Below are 6,138 nucleotides of genomic sequence, written 5' to 3'. Positions count from 1 at the left end.
TGTAGGGGGCAGGCACGTATACACATCTCTTTTCTTCAGGGTATATGGCAAGCCGCCAAGACCCCTGATCATCAAAAGAAGTTAGTTGCTACATTACAGTGCATAGAACAGCGGAGGGAAAGAAACGTTAGTGGAGGGCTACTGAAAGGCGTCCATTGTGTAGAAAGTCCGGTGGCTAAGCAAATGGGTGGCGCCTGGGGCCTGTGGCCTTCAGGCACTTGGCTCCTGCTTTTTGGCAGCAGAGGCCTCAGTGGCAACTGCATCCTCCACCGGTTTTGCTGGCTCCTCTTCCTCCTCCTCTTCCTCCTTCTCCTCGTAGTCGTCAACATTGTAGTAAACGTCCTCGTCCTCTTCCTCTTCTTCCTCAACCTCCTCATAGTAGTCAACCTCGTAGTAGACTTCCTTGTCTTCTTCCCTCTCTTCATAGTAGTCGTCATCGTCTTCATAGTAGTCGCTCTCCTCGTAATAGTAGCCTTCATCATAGTAGTCTTCCTCCTCCTCTTCAGCCCCTTCGTAGTAGTCCTCCTCCTCCTCCCCCTCCACGTAGTAGTCCTCCTCCTCCTCCTCTTCAGCCCCTTCGTAGTAGTCATCCTCCTCCTCCCCCTCCACGTAGTAGTCCTCCTCCTCCTCCTCTTCAACCCCTTCGTAGTCATCCTCCTCCTCCTCCTCACCCTCCACATAGTAGTCATCCTCCTCCTCCTCTTCCTCCTCGTCCTCCACATAGTACTCCTCCTCCTCCTCCTCCTCGTCCTCCTCGTCCTCTTCGTAGAAGTCGTCCTTGTCCTCATTCCCCCCTTCTTGGGCACAGACGTCTGGGTATTTCTGCATGCACTCCTGCATGGCCTGGAACTCGTCTATACAGTCGGATTCCTCGAGTTCCTCGGTGCTGCAGTGGAAGCAGGAGAAGGCAGACTTGAAGTATTCTTCACAGGGGCTGCTGGCTGTTGCCCCCAGGCACGGGCAATTCCAGTTAATTTCTCCATCTGGCATTATCAACCCGTACTCCTCATAGGGATCACTGGGGTCGTCAATCACCAGCTCTTCGTTGCTTTCATTGCTGGGACTTTCGTGGTCGTCTCTGGTCACAAATACGATTTGATCCTTCCCTTCCTGCCGGCAGTAGGCCATGGTAGCTCTGGGTGCTGGTGCTCAGCGCTGGTGCTCACAACTAGCAGCTCGGAGCTCGGAGCTTGCAATGCTGGAGGGAGTGGCTGTAGCTGATACACCTTCAGGCTGTGACCTCCCTCTCCCTCTGGCCTGGAGGGAGGAGGTTCTGAGGCCCGCATGGACCCGCCCCCTCCGGGCCGGCCTGCTGCCAGCTCTCAGTAATTTTCAAAGGAAAACGTAAACTCCTGCAGTTTGGATGAGTACCCCTCAAGGGTCCATATGTGAAAGTTGGGTCCCCAGGGTGGTGCTATTTATTGGGCAGTCCCTGTGAATCTTTAAGCATCCCTGTAGAACCAAGTGGAAGAGCCTTAGGTTATTGAGGGCATGCCTTTGAAGGCAATAATGAGTCTACAATCTCTCAGGCCCTTTGCATCCTGCATCACGGTAGGACCACCCTTTCTCTGGATCTGTGCTTCTGTCACTGTCGTCGCTGGAGCTGCCCATTCTTAGACCCGAATCTCCAGAACCATGAGCCAAAATAAAACTCTCTTTACTTCCTAAGTACCCTGGATCAGGGATTTTGTTGTAAAGCTGTCTCATACATGATTCTTCTTTTCCTCCGCACCAGCTAATTGCAAACTTGGCTGGGCATAAGAATCATCCGATGGCTTATTCAAATGAACATTCCTAGGTCCCGCACCTGAACATTATCATTGGGTAGGTCAGTGGAGGCACTTGGGATCTGTAATTTTAAAGTAGTTCACTGATCAATATGATCTGGACAATTTTCTAATTCTGAAATAAAATGATTGTTGATATGTCATAAGTTAGAGGAAATATGAGTTCTTTAATGGCAGTACAAAGGAAAATTGATATTTCCTTTAAATTATTTTTTTTCTGAGGGACAGACAACAATAAAAAAATGATGTCAACCCTGTTTTATCAAAATGTAGGCCTGAATTGCAATCCTGTATTTCTTATTTTGTTTGATTATTGTTTTAAAATTAAACAGGTGGTTCTTAATGGCTCTCCCAGAGAAACCATGGACATACCTTTTATTTTTTCATTTGCATTCTAACAGTGACATGCAGCCTAGCTCACAGTCATTGTGCTGTCTAGCCCAGGTGTGGAGTTTTTAGGGGGGAGAGTGAAAGCGCCAAAGACTTAGGTGACCCAGCTGAAGTACAGCTCTCTTGTCTCAAAACCCCTGACTGAGCCCGTGACTCACATAGGCATGCTTTTAAACTCCACCCTCTAAGGTAGCTTTGCTCAGGGATGGTGTTGAAAAGCCTTGGAAGGAATCCCTAAACCTCAGGCCTGAAATCCTGCTCTTTCATCTGCTTGCTGTACAGCTGTGATAGAGCCATTGGGAGTCTCACGTCCACAGCTGTACAGAGGGAACAGTGAAACTCATCCCACCTAGCTAAGGAGAGAGGCCTCCCATTTTAAAAACAATTACTATCAACATAGGACCTTGAGTTGGTTAACAGCCACAGGGGTGGGTGGGCACTGAGGTGGTTGCATCCGGAAACATCACCAAGGGTGGCTCTGGTGAAGTCAGGAGCCTTCTGTGGCACAAAACTTGGGTTTTCTTCCACAGTAGTGAGATTGGAAGTGCCTAGGCAGCTCGCCAGGTTAGAAACCAAGGGGATCTTTATTATTTAATATCTATGCGATGAACGAAACTAAAGCAACCAGTCATTTGACAGATGTGCCCAGCACTAACGAGACAACCTCTCTTTCATCTTTCCTTCCTTCCTTCTTTCCTTCTTCCTTCCTTCCCCCTCCTCTCTCTTTTTTCCTTCCTTCCTTCTTTCCTTCCTTCCTTCCTTTCTTTCTTTCTTTCTTTATTTATTTTGGTTTTTCGAGACAGGGTTTCTCTGTGTAGCTTTGCGCCTTTCCTGGAACTCGCTTTGGAGACCAGGCTGGCCTCGAACTCACAGAGATCCGCCTGGCTCTGCCTCCCGAGTGCTGGGATTAAAGGCGTGCGCCACCACCGCCTGGCTCTTTTCTTTTTTTTAAACTAGCATGCTGACAGAAGCCTGTAATATCAGAATTTTGGAGACAGGGACAGGAGGATTAGGAGTTCAAGGCCAGCTTTGGTTATGTAGCAAGTTCAGGGCTATCCTGGGGTATGTGAGATCCCATGTCAAACAAGATCAAAGGGGCTAGTGAGATGGCTCCCTGGGTAAAGTCACTTGCTGCGGAAGCCTGATATCTGGTACCCTTGTCTGTTGAGCTCGGCCTTCTTCTCTTGAGACAGTGACTTTTGCTAAACCTGGAGCTCCCTGTTCTTTGACTAGGCTGGCGGCCAGCAAACTCCAGAGGTCCTCCTGCCTCACTCCCATCCTAAGTGTCAGCAGCAGGGTTGCAGGTGCACAGGGTCACACCTGATGGCCGTGAGGGCGTTGATAATCTGAGCTCCTATCCTCGTCCTCGTACAGCCAGTGCTCTTACTCACTGAGCCCTCTCCCAGCCCAGCTTCAGTGGTTTTTAGGAACGATTACAGGAAGTGTCTTCATAAAGTATTATTTTTGAGTTAGTACAAAAAGTAATGGGTGTCACTGTGGAATTTTCATACATACTTTTTGTTGATCTTTACAACTGCTTTAAAATATTTTATTTATTGTTTGACAATTTCATGTCATGTATAATCCTAGTCTTTGAAAAAAATCATGAATTGGGAAAGAATGTTTCCTTTTCGTCTAGCAGTGATGGGAAGACTGGATGCCCATGTATAGAAGAATAAAGTTAGACATGTATCTCTTACTCTGCACAAAAAGGGAATTCAAAATGGATAAAAGATCCTAGTATAAAACCCTAAACATTGGAACTGCCAGATGAAAATATAGGGAAAACAGTTCAAGATATAAGCATAGGCAAAATCTTTCTGAAAATGACCCCAATAGTACAGGAAATCTCTTCAGGAGTTGACAAATGGGATTGGGTGAAATTACAGAGCCACCATAATTTATTGTACTCCGTGACTGATACTGTGGAATAAAAAGTCATCAAGATTATTAGGAGCTGAGAAGATGGCTTAGTCATGTGAGCTTGTCCTGTGAGCAAGACGACCTGAGTTTGATTGAATCCCTAACACCCACACCGCTGGATGCATGTGTATCTGTAATCTCAGAGTCGTGGTGACAGAGACAGGAGGGTCCCTGGGACTTGCAGTCTAGCTAATGAGTGAGGTCTGGGTTCAATGAGAGACTCTCAAAAAATAAGGTGGTAGCTTTGTCCATGTGTTCTTTTGTGAGACACCAATATTATTCTTTCCCCAATACAACTAACCAAGAACCCGAGGATAAACAGTCAACGATCATGGAAATGCCCTGATGCTTATTAAAATCTCCCCTGGAGTTAGTATCCACTGACAATTCTTGTCTGCTTGATTGCTCTTGGCTATGATGTTTGCAGAATGATCATTTTCCAAGTTCCTCCTTTCTGACCTTCCACCTTAACTACTTGTTAGCCCTAGGCATTAAGCTAAAAGCAGTGCTCTTCCTTCCCCCATTTATCTACTTGTCTGGCTAATCAGAGTGGACATATGCTCCTATATTTCTGTGGGTTTACAGCTTATTACTGAGCTTCATTAGTTTGTTTTGGTGCTATGATTTGCCTCCTCTGTCCTTGAAGCATGTGACCATCTTTTCCCCAATCACTTCCTTCCTTTCTCACACATCAAAATACTCTTTTTTTGCCGGGCGGTGGTGGTGCACCCCTTTAATCCCAGCACTCGGGAGGCAGAGCCAGGTGGATCTCTGTGAGTTCGAGGCCAGCCTGGCCTACCAAGTGAGTTCCAGGAAAGGCGCAAAGCTACACAGAGAAACCCTGTCTTGAAAAAAAAAATAAACTCTTTTTTTTCCATTTTTCTTTATTAAGAAATTTTATACTCACTCTACATACCACCCACAGATCCCATCTCCTCCCTCCTCCCACCACATCAAAATATTCCATGCTCATCTTATATCTACTGTGATCTGTCCCAGAAAGCAGCCAGATCAAACAAACCCCTGATAAACCTTTGACACCCACAATTGGTTGTATCCTTCTAGCAGTCTTGTGTGTATGTGTATGAGTGTTGAGGGGGGGCACACGTATGCATGTGTGTTTACGTGCATGAATGTGGAGGCCATAGATTGACATCTAGTGTCTTATTGATCACTTTTGAACCATCCCCCCTTTTTGAGACAGAGTCCCACTGTGTAGTCCTGACTGTCCTGGAACTCTCTATGTAGACCAGACTGACCTCAACTCACAGAGGTCCTCCGGAGCGCTGGGATTTAAAGACCTGTGCCACTGTGCTTGACTAGATCTTTATGTGTTTTAAATGTTAGCTGCCTGTCGGCAGTGTAGCTGGCCAAGATTTATCACCATTTTGTAGGCTGTCTCTTCAGTCTGACAATAGGTTCCTTTGCCGTGTGGAGGCCCTTTAATTGTGGATAATCCCATTTGTCAACTCTTGAGGTTATTTCCTGTGCTATTGGGGTCCTTCTGGGAGAGTTCTTGAAGTGGTTTCTGTATGTTTCCCTCCAGCAGTTTCAGTTTTTATATTAATATATTTGTATAATCATTTTAAGAAGACAATTTAAAAATGAATTTGGAAAGATCAGTGTGGCTCAAACTTGCAGGGAGGAGACTGGAGAAGGCAATACTACATCAAGATTTAAGTCTGGAGATCTGCAGAGGTGGTCCAGACATCTGCAGCCCCATGCTGATCTGTGTGTGTCACGAAGCCAGGGAAGTTCTTGGGTATCACATAGGCCTGGAAAGAGTTCCTCTTCCCCAGAGCCAGAATGGACAAGCGTTGTAATAGTCAAGCATTTGGTAGACTATGTAGAAGAGTGTTCCCTCAATAGTGACTGAAGGCCGTTCTTATCTGAGCTAGCCTCACAAAGCTGAAAAACAAGCCTTGAGGGAACCAAACTGTTTCCACATAACTTCATCCTAGAGAAGATTTAGTTACAAAATGCTAAAGAAGCCCTTTTTATTTAAGCAGAAAGACCCAGCATGGAACAATGGCCCAGT

General features: G+C 46.2%; 1 pseudogene; it reads right to left on the bottom strand.

Moving 5' to 3' along the window:
* Positions 1-210: 210 nt before the first annotated feature.
* On the bottom strand, positions 211-1,128 carry LOC128114887 (mitochondrial intermembrane space import and assembly protein 40-like; annotated as a pseudogene).
* Between the last annotated feature and the right edge of the window lie 5,010 nt (positions 1,129-6,138).

Source organism: Peromyscus californicus, unplaced genomic scaffold, assembly GCF_007827085.1.
Source record: "Peromyscus californicus insignis strain IS unplaced genomic scaffold, ASM782708v3 Scaffold_10__1_contigs__length_136768540, whole genome shotgun sequence".
NCBI classification, from domain to species: domain Eukaryota; kingdom Metazoa; phylum Chordata; class Mammalia; order Rodentia; family Cricetidae; genus Peromyscus; species Peromyscus californicus.
The sequence above is the reverse complement of the archived record's forward strand: the minus strand, read 5'-3'. Positions and strand labels throughout refer to the sequence as shown.